This window comes from Diabrotica undecimpunctata, chromosome 8 (genome assembly GCF_040954645.1).
Source record: "Diabrotica undecimpunctata isolate CICGRU chromosome 8, icDiaUnde3, whole genome shotgun sequence".
Taxonomy (NCBI): domain Eukaryota; kingdom Metazoa; phylum Arthropoda; class Insecta; order Coleoptera; family Chrysomelidae; genus Diabrotica; species Diabrotica undecimpunctata.
The window spans coordinates 48,510,644-48,521,996 of NC_092810.1; positions in this window are offsets into that span (position 1 = coordinate 48,510,644).

Sequence of the window (11,353 nt, forward strand, 5' to 3'; positions counted from 1 at the left end):
AGATTGCAGGGTCGACCACAGATATTGTAATATAGTTAAAAATATATATGAAAATGCCACAACAACCATAAGTCTACATTCAGCAACTAATAAAATAAAGATAAAAAGGGGAGTCAGGCAAGGTGATACCATGTCACCAAAGCTGTTCATTACCGTTCTTGAGTATGCATTTAAAAGACTAACATGGCAACAGAAAGGAATATCCATCGATGGAGAAAGATTAAACCATCTACGTTTTGCGGACGATATCGTGCTTTTGTCAGATAATCTGGGAGAGATCAAAGACATGCTCCAAGAACTGAATGACATACTACAAGAAACTGGGCTGGAGATAAATTTCGAGAAAACCAAAATGATGACATATATGGTTCCCAGCGAAGAGATACAGATCAATAACAACAAGGTAGAATTAATCGATAAATACACATACTTGGGTCATGAAATTAGAATAACCAGAGACAACCAAACATGCGAGCTAAATAGAGATGAGAGACATTTTTAAAACAAATACCCCAATTCACCTGAAAAGAAAGGCATTAAACCAATGCATCTTACCAGTCTTGACCTACGGAGCAGAGACCCTAACTTTAACTAAAGCTACTGCCGAAAAACTGAAGGTAACACAAAGGCGAATGGAGAGATCAATGCTGGGCCTGACCTTGAAAGATCGCGTGAGAAATGAGGAGATACGCCGACGAACTGGCGTAGACGATATTATACTGCGAATCAATAAACAAAAGTGAAGGTGGGCTGGACATGTTGCTAGAATGGAAGACGGAAGATGGACGAAGAGATTATTGGAGTGGAGACTAAAAGCCGACAAGCGAAGTCGAGGCAGACCACCCACCCGATGGACCGACGACCTAAGGAGAATAGAAACAAACTGGATTGCAGCAGCTAGAGATAGAGAGAACTGGAGACGTTTGGAGGAGGCCTATATCCAACAATGGATGTAAAAATGGGGCTGGATGATGATGATGATGAATTTCGGGCTGATAAGCTGATAAGTAAAAGGGCACTCCTGAGATTGAGAAATTGATCTCGAAGGCGGAAGAACCAAGAAAGTGGAAAACGACATCAGAATGCAGAACCCAACAAGGAACCACTGAACCACTGCATGAAAGGTCCATGATGACATCTACTACTACTACTACTACTACTACTAAGGATTTCCACAGTTTTCACTGTCTTCCTTCACTCAACCGTTTTCTCCAATTTTCCCTGTCATTCCAGTCTCCATCTCGCAGGGTTCTTTTCTCCATAGCCTCGTCGATTTCATCTCTGAATGACCTTCGGGGTCTTCCTCTCTTTCTTCTTCCAATCGGGCTCCATTCTGTGATTTTGTTTATCCAGCGTCCTCTGTCCGCTCTTCTGACGTGGCCGTACCAGGATAGTCTCTTCTCCTCTATATAGTCGATTATGTCTGATTGCACTCCCATTCTCCGCTTAATCTCTGCGTTTTCAATTCTGTCTCTTTTTGTAAGTCTACAGCTTCTCCTCAGGAACTCCATTTCTACTGCTCTTATTCTACCTCTATTTCTCTTGTTTATTGTCCAGTTTTCGGACCCATATGTCAGGATACTTCTTGTCAGGGTGTTATATATATTCTCTTTTTTGTCTTTATCGTAATGTTCTTATCCCACAACACTGAGTTTAGTTGTCTTATACAGTTTCTTGTTTGTCTCAGTCTGTTGTTTATATCTTCTTCTGTTGTTCCCTGGTTCGATATTACGGTTCCTAAATACTTGAATTTATCTGTTCCATTTATTTGTCTTCCCTCGTCTATCTCTAGGTTTCTCATATCCTTGTTTTCTGTTGTTAGGTATTCGGTTTTCTCTAAGTTTATTTCCATTCCGTTGTTTTTATATTCTTCTTCTAGTTTTCTGAGCATAAAGCTGAGATCTTCTTCATCTTGTACGATGACTACTTGATCGTCGGCAAAACTTAAGGTGTATAGGTATTCGTCTCTTACTGGTATGCCCATTCCTTTGCACTTTCTCCTCCATGGTTTGAGTGTCTTTTCCAAGAATATTTTAAACAGAGTAGGGGACGTAGCACAGCCTTGTAGAAGTCCTTTTGTCGTCTTAAATGGATTGTAGGCTTTATTTCCACATTTAATAGCTACTTTGTTTTCTTTGTATAGTGCTTTAACTGCTTTTATTAGTGTTTGTCGGATTCCGAGATCATTCATTGCTTCCCATAATTTGACTCTAGGTATTGAGTCATATGCTTTCTTTAGATCAACAAAGGCCAGATGGACCGGTCTACCTTTTGCCATTTTCTTCTCTATCAGTTGTTCTAATGTGTACGTATGATCTAGGCATGATTTTCCTACTGTGAACCCTGCTTGGTCTTCTCCAATTTTTCCTATTATTTCAGTTTCTAGTTTTTCTTTAATAATTTTCCCGTAAAGTCTACCTACCGACGATATTATACTAATTCCTCTATAGTTTTCACATTTTTTCCTGTTTCCTTTCTTATGTATGGATGTGATGTATGCTTGTGTCCATTCCGCAGGTATTTCTTCTCCATTTAGTCCTCTTTCGAACATTCTATGTAGCATGCGGAATAACTTTTCCGTCCCGTTTTTAATTAGTTCGTTTGGTATTCCTCCGGGTCCTTTGGCTTTTTTGTTCTTCAATGTCTTGATTGCTCTCTTAACTTCTGCCAGGCTTATTTCTATCTGGTCGTATGCCCCATTTCCTGCATGTTCTATATTCTCTTCCTGAAATTGGGGACGGTTTTCTGTAAGTAGTTCTACGTAGTATTCTTGCCACTCGTTTTCACTAATTTTGCCGATCTGGGTTTTCTCTGTCTTATTTCGTTGAAGTGCTTTTAATATTCGCCATGATTCTGAATTTCTCGTTCCTCCGATATGTCGTTCTATCTCTGTGCATGCTTGTTCCCATCGTTCGTTCTTTTCATTTGTTACTCTTTTCTTTACCTCTCTGTTTTTCGCTCTATATAGGTCTAAGTCTTCCTGTTTTTTGGTGTTTAGGTATTTTATGTGTAGTTTTTTCTTTTCTTTTATGCATTTCAATGTGTCTTCCCTTAATTTGATATTCTGATGGGTGTTCCTTTGGTCGTCTTCTCCAAGAGCTTCTAAGGCCGCTGAAATCAGGCAGGTTTTTATGTGTTCATGCATTTCATCTAACGTGTCATATCTGAATTCTTCTAGTTTTTGGTCTAGTCTTCTTTTGTATAAATCTTTTATTGATTCTTCCTGCAATAGATGTAATTTGAGCCTCTTTTCGTTTATTGTCGTTCCCGTTGTAACAATCGATGTATGTTTTTGTTTTGTCCAGATATAGGGGAATTCCATCCATGCCACCACAAGTTTGTGATCTGTTCCACACTCTGCCCCTCTTTTCACTCTGATGTCTTTCACTTTGATGGAGCTTTTGTGGTTCATGATAATGTAGTCAATAATGGATCTTAGTTTTCTTGTCTCTTGAGTCCATGTGTACTTATGTATATTTTTGTGTTTGTAAAATCCGTTCATAATTTTCAAATCATTTACTTCACATAGTTCTACCAATCTTTCTCCGTTGTCGTTAATTGTGTCTTCTCCAAATGGACCAACTGTTCTGTCATTGTCTTTTCTTCCGACTCTTATCCATTTGTTCTTGAAGTTGTTCGATAAATCGTTCTTTCATCATGACATCTCTAGCGCAAATACCGCTAGCCATTATAATTTGTACATGATGACATCTCTAGTACAAATTATAATGGCTAGCGGTATTTGCGCTAGCCATTATAATTTGATTAATAAGAGATACTATTGATTATGTTAATCGAATGCCAAAATCCGACATGGATGAAAAATTACCAGAATGGAAGGCCTTCTCGGTCGTCAACATGCAAAACTCTTGCGTACAAAAACCAAACAATACTCAACTCACTCAGATAAAAATAGCTACCTGGAATGAAAGAAGTATGTATTAGCCTGGAAAACTGCACAACCTTATTAAAGCAGTAGTTAGAGGAGGAGATTAGTAAGACACGGTTCGGGATCCGAAATGGAATGGATACTGGACAAGGACTATTTGACATTGACATAATGATTTAGCGATATCGTGATGTAAACGTTGACCTACACTTGTGCTTTGTTGACTACGAAAAAGCTTTCGATATAGTAGGACATAAAAAACGTAATATCAATACTTATGAATAAGCACATTGACAGTAAAATCATAAAGATTATCAAAAGATTATATTGGAACTTAAGTATCGTAGTTCAAATTGATGAGCAACAGGCAGAAAAAATAAAGATCTGTAGAGGAGTTAGAAAGAGATGCGTTTTATCGCCACTTTTGTTTAACTTATATATTTTAAATTTGGCCCAACACCGAAAGGTACAAATGGGTCTACTGATTAAGTAAGTAAGTAAGTAAGTATATATTTTAAAGAAATTTTCAAAAACACGCTTAATAATATCAAAGCGGGAGTTACCGTTAACAGAAAGTTAATTAACAACTTACGAGATGCAGATGACACTGTAATTATTGTAACGAGCATTAAAGACCTACAACATCTAACTGAAAGCTTACGTATGAATAGTGCTCAGATTAAATTTATGCGTATTACAAAAAGACCACAAAATACACACCATATATTGACAATAAATGGTAACGTGATAGAACAAGTAGAAAAATATCAGTACTTGGGAACTTTGAATGAGGAAACCAATAATCATACTGCAGAAATAAACACGCGAATAGAGATTGCCAGATTAGCATGTATTGCCACTTCTAACGTGCAGAAATCCTAATTTGGAAATCAAACTACGTAACATTTAATGTTATATATTTTCAATATTATATGGAGTTAAGTGTGCGTTCATAACGAGGCGCCGACCCTCGGTCGGACCACAGGATGGTATCATAGTATCATCGCCACGTAAAATAAATGTATTACTTTAAAAATTCCAGCGTTCACCGTCAAAGCGCAGCGCCCAGCCTAGAGCCAGGTATCGGACTATGGACTTGGACCATAGTATTCCAGCTTAGTATTTTTTCCATTCTCGTCCCTAGTACTCTACGATCCACACTACGAGGTGCCGAGCAGCGTGCCTCGCTGCGACCAAATAAATGCATTTTATTTTAAATTCGAGCGTTCACTTCACTGTCATAGGCCAGGGAAATAAGCAAAAAAAGTACCCTGTTTTTGACACTCGTTCGGCCAGGCAAACGATAATTGTTCTGAGTAGTATGGTCATCTGTAACAAAAACCTATATGTTTACTGCAGTCGATTTTTTGGACTTAATTAGTTAATATTAACTTAAAGTCAAAAAACAAAAAATTTTTGCTCTTTTCGTCTATCAGCAAAAAGTGAAGCATTTTAAACAAATTTTATAAGAAAAGAAACTTATAAGTCATATAAAAACTTTCAAAATGGCGTTTTCTAAATGTTTATATCCTTATTTGTTGCTTCGGAAGTTGCAAAATAAGTAAAAAATTGCAATAAGTTGCAAAATTTCAAAGTGATGGGTAAAATAGTTTAAAAGTTATTTTATTTGTTTATCCCAAATTTTTTTTGCAACAATATAAGTCAGAAATTCTAAAATAGTAATATAGTAATTGTAAGGGTAGTTTCTGGAAGAAAGGGAGTTGTTCTATTATTTACATTAAAAAAAAATTAAGAAAATTAATTTTAAATATTGCAAAATAATTTTGCAAAAACATGTCGATTTTTTGCTTATAAACAATAAGAATAACTTTTGAACCATTTTCTATAAGAATATTATTTTTTTATACTTAAAAAGCCTAAATTTTTTTACAAATTTAAAAGTAAAAAAAATTAAAAAAAAAACTAAAATAATTTGGGACAAAGTTAGCCTCTTTTTTTATTTAATTCATAGCAGCTTTGTTTATAACAATTAAGAAATCTAATTAGCGCTATTTGAAAGAATATACTTTATAGTTTTAATGTACTAGCTTCTAAAAATATTGCCTTTGAATGGAATCGTCCACAAAGCTTCAAAATGTGTTCTTTCAAATCAGCCGACTTTGAAACTCGCGGGAGCTGAAGGGAGGGGGAAGGAGCTGTTAACTGTATCTCTGGGCCTTTTTTCTGTATTTCAACGTTTCTTTTTGAACGTGTATGTACTTTTTGCGTACATTACGAATATGCATTAATTCAATAAATAAATTGTCAAATAAACCACCTAATTTGTTTAATTTTTTTTAATAATAGGATTTAAGGAAGTTTAAATTTAATGTAAAATAGAAATATTTCTGATTAATGTATACTTCTTTAATATAATTTTAAATCATTTATTAATAATTTGATATGATAGAAATAAAGTTAGAATAATAAATGTTATAAGTTTATTTTCAAAAAAGTTATTAATATTTATAAAAAACCAAAATTTTTGACTTATTTTTTTTACGTTTTTATGAAACTTGTAAGTTTCTTCTCTTCTAAAATTTGTTTAAAATGCTTCACTTTCTGATGATAGACGAAAAAATCAAAATTTTCCGTTTTTTGACCTTAATTTGTTAATAACTAATTAAGTCCAAAAATAGACTGCAGAAAACATATAGGTTTTTGTTATAGAGGTCCATACTACTTAAAAAAATAATTGTCATTTGATTGGCCGGACGAGTGTCATGAAAAAATGCTTATTTCCCTGGGCTATCAGTGCTATGATCTAGGCGAAGATACCATGCGATGGTCTCCGTAATGAACACACTCAAGACTTGTTGGTAAAGAAATGGAACTAATAACCACATACAAATAAGAAAACTAGATACGGCACTCCAAAATGAACTTTCAATTCAATTGTTTCAAAAAAAAAAATAAATAATAACCATTATCCATTTAATGCGACAAAATTGAATTTAACGATTATTTTTTCTCATTTACTATAATTTTTTTTTAATTTTCTAAAACATGACACAATAATCCCACTCTTCAGGGTTAGGAACACTGATTTAAGCTTGTAAACGATATGTAATACGTATTTCATTTCAAATAATGAAAATTATACATAACATTATAAATTTAAAAACAGTCCATACAGTAGTTAAATTACCGTTACTTCTTTAAAATACATAAAATTTATGTATCTAATATTTATTTTGAAACAAGATTCAATGCATCTCTATCGGTTTCATTTTTTATAGCTTGTTTTACAATTATTCTGACAATGAAACATGTGTCTAGTTTATAAACTACATGGTTTTGTATTCAGCGTGTCATCAGTTTGTAGATAAGTAGCCACATGGTTTCGGATTTCTAAAGAGCAACATAATATGAGTTCTGGTATAAATAGGATATTAAAGCGTGGGAGTAGGATAATACACAATTTTGTATATATTCTTCTTCTATACACTAACGAACTCAACGAACGTAACATGGGTATATACGTTATGACTTTATATTAAATTAACAAACTGTTCATTTTATATGTATTGATAATTTATTGGTTACTCATATTAGGGACTCTACATATAAGATATTAGCTTCAGTTGTACTAAAACGATTACTGCCATATACAGAGAAAATTATTGGCGATTACCAATGCGGCTTTAGGCCTGGAAGATCAACAATCGACCAAATATTTACAATCAGACAAATGCTAGAAAAGTATTGGGAATATAATAAAGAAGTACACCAGATCTTCATAGATTTCAAACAAGCATATAATTCCATAGATCGCTTAAAACTGTGGAGTGCAATGATGGAGTTAGGCGTACCAAAGAAGCTGACCATAATTGCGCGAATGTGTGTCAACAATTCCTTTGCACAAATTAGAATAGGAGGCAAAACTTCAAAGGCTTTCGGCATAAGCACCGGACTCAGACAGGGAGACCCGCTGTCCCCATTACTATTTAACCTAGCATTGGAATATGCAATGCGAAAAATCTATACCAGAGTCAAACTAGACATAACTGCCAGAGGAGCAAAGATTATTCTCGCATTTGCAGATGATGTAGATGCAGTAGCACAGACAACACTGGAAGTTAAGGATATAGTATCAAACTTTGAAGAAGCAACACTAAGCGTAGGCCTGAAAATAAACGAAGAAAAAACTAAATACATGGTCGTATCAAAAAAGGAACGACAGCGAATAAGACAAAACATTACCATAAACGATCATAATTTTGAGGTGGTCAAAGAATTCAAATACATAGGAGCAACAATTACCAGTGAAAACACAGGAGAACGGGAGGTTGAAATACGAATACTGGCGGGGAATAAATCATTCTTTGCCATTCAACATCTAATGAGGTCGAATCAATGGAAGGCAATAGTAAACGCGGCAAAAACTCACGAAGAGTTGTAAAAGCCAATGATGATGATGATCATATTAGGGACTGCTTGTTTAAAAATTAAAAGGGCTAGTTTTAAAAATTTGATTATATCTCAAAATGTATTTCATTTTTGGATCTATTTTTTTTTGTAGTAACATTGTGTAGGTAATGTTACTGCACGGTGCGGGATAACCACCATGTTCTCATTAGGGCTTTTGACAAGTTTGAGCTCGTCTCGGAATTTCGAGCCGAGCTAGAGATAGAAGCTTTGCTTGAACTACGAGCTGCAGGTTGAGCTCATGGCTCGTGCCGGCTCTGTTCGAATAGTTCTAACAGAGCCGAGTCGAGCTCGGAAACATAATAATGAATGTAAAATATAACATTCATAGGAATTTTTTCCAGTTTCTCGAAATTCCTTTTCAATCTTACTTAAGTACTGTTAACTGTGATAAATAAAATAACTATACTGTCTATGTAAAAAGTTTATCAAACAATAATTATTATTAGCCTGAGAAACTGAGAATATTAATTCATATGTAACCGTTTTTTACATTCCTTGGAGAACATAGACATAACCTTAAAACTTAGTTCTTCTTTTTCTTATATCTTGAATATTACATTAGTCCGGGAGCTTATATTAAGGCTGTTTTAGCAGTTGAAGCACACTGAGATTTGAAATGGGCGTATCACTTACTTTTCTACACTGCTTACGCCAGACAGCTTGTATCTGTCGGTAACTTAAAGGACTCTCAGCTCCCTCAGGAGTAAGAGCAGGCTCGTTAACCGCTCTATCCATCGCTTTCTGGGACCTAAGAGGGTAGGGATCTCTGTCAGTGGCCATAGACACGGGCTATGGACACTTAGCTAGGATTAATGCCTTTTTTTAAAGAGGAAACACAATAAATACGGTTTATTGAGATAATAATAACGGTAATTAAATTGTTAGAAACAGATATGTTAGAACTTATGCTAAGAATCTAAAAGAAAATAATAATTATCTCCTGATCCAGGAATCGGGAAGATAATTATGTTAATTATTCTTAAATTAAGAATCTGAAAGGGAAAGTATATTATTTATAACTAATAATTAAAATATGAGCAAATTTAAAATTAGTAAGTAGGGAAAATGTCACTTGTCAAAACTACCTGAAATGTGAAGGAGTTGAGCTAGGGACTCGGGATAAAGACAGGTCGCTGAGACCTGTGGGAAAAATTATATCGAAAAATAGGCACAAATGTTGCAAGTTTATTTAATGCATATAAATAAAATAAATAGCAAATGTTAAAGTCAAAATTAAATGTTAAATTTCAACAGTGTACCTGAAAAATAATGTAAATACCCAAAATCAAAGAATGAAATATTTTACGTTATTATCTTATATTAAGTTTTTACAGTGTACCTGAAAGAAAGGAACAAAAGACAATTTGCAAGTTTTATTAAAAATGTTAAAGTTTGAAATATGTTAAACAGTGTACCTGAAAAATAATGTAAATACCAAACCAAAGGTGAATTAACTTACAAGTTATTTTGCAATGTACCTGGAAGAGAAAAATAAAACACAGTATAGGAATCTTTATTAAATCTCAATTTCTTTAAGGATACAAGCACGTCCGGTGGCTAAGTCCCGTGAAGTAGAGACTTAGCAGAATCCTGAAAGAGAAAAATTCTTACACTACTTGTAAGACTACCGAGATAATCAGATTTTGGACTAAGTCCAAAAGCACAGATTAAATCGATGACACTTGCGACGCTTTTGAGGAAAATATTAACAAATTCGACTAAGTCGAAAAGCAGAGATAAATTCCTCAAAAATGGCCGCCGTTTGGTTTGAAGACTAACCGTCGTTAAAGATGAGAACGTTAGGTTCTGGGTTTAAAGGTGATGCTGTGGAATTAAAACAGAAGCTCTGAGAACTGAATCAATCAGAGGATCTTAACTTCCTAGAAGGCTGGACCAGCGGACATATCCTGACCCGGTCTGATTTCCTGGCCGTCCTGCACTTCTTTTATGCCAAAAAAAGTAGGTCAATCTGTAACGGTCGTTTGGGACCTTTTTACGATTGGACCTGCACGACGACCAATGCCCAATTTTCAGTATTATCATTGGCTGCAGCTCAGACGCCGTTCGACCAACGATAATACAGAAAATGAGCAACAGACTCCTGAATTATGATTGGCTGCAATTACTGTTGCCATTTGACCAATCACAATTCAGCAGGCTGGGCGACATATCGACCTTACTCAGTGGCGCCGGCGGACGGGTAGCTTAATGACAACAAATGCATTATTCTCCATTCAAATTAGTTTTGTCGGGAATACCTTTTTAGATTAATTATCGTAGATAATGTTTTAAAAAGGATTATCACATTTTTAATTTATATATTAATGTGATATTATAAGTCAGAGGTGCGCCAAGCAATTAATTAGCTAATTAATTAATTAATTAAACTTATTTAAATGATGCAATTATGATTTTATCACACTATTTAATTCTCTTATCTCAGGGTTATATTCGTGCTTCAATATCTATGCTTTACATATGATAGGTAAGGTCTGAGAGATACCGGAATAATAAACATATATGATACAAAATTATATATTGAAATAAAATTCACACTCAAATATCTTAAACAAAAAATATCTCATATAAGGATTATCAAAATTTTGTTCTACGTACGTGAACCTTCAAAAATTAATGTTATATACTATATAAATTAAAATTTCAAATCAAAATTGTTGTTCTATATCTCCTGATAAATATTTCTATCTTTTCTGAAGCAATTAAAAAAAAACTTTGTTGATAAAGAAAAAACGGACGAATGATAAAAAAAACTATCTCTCTGATGATGAGTTGTCCAAATTCTTGTTCCTTGTAGCCTACACTATCTATTCTTAGCAGTTCCCTAGGTAATCAGCAATCTTACAACAAATTATTGCGAGCCTCTCATCTTCAATGATCTCCTTCAGGTGCACGTATCGTTCAAAAGATGCTAGCCTCTTCTCCTCTCGATAAACTGAATCTCTCGTTCCGGCCTGAACAGTGACTCTTGGAATATATAAGTAGAAAAGTATGACTTACAATATTTTACTGGAT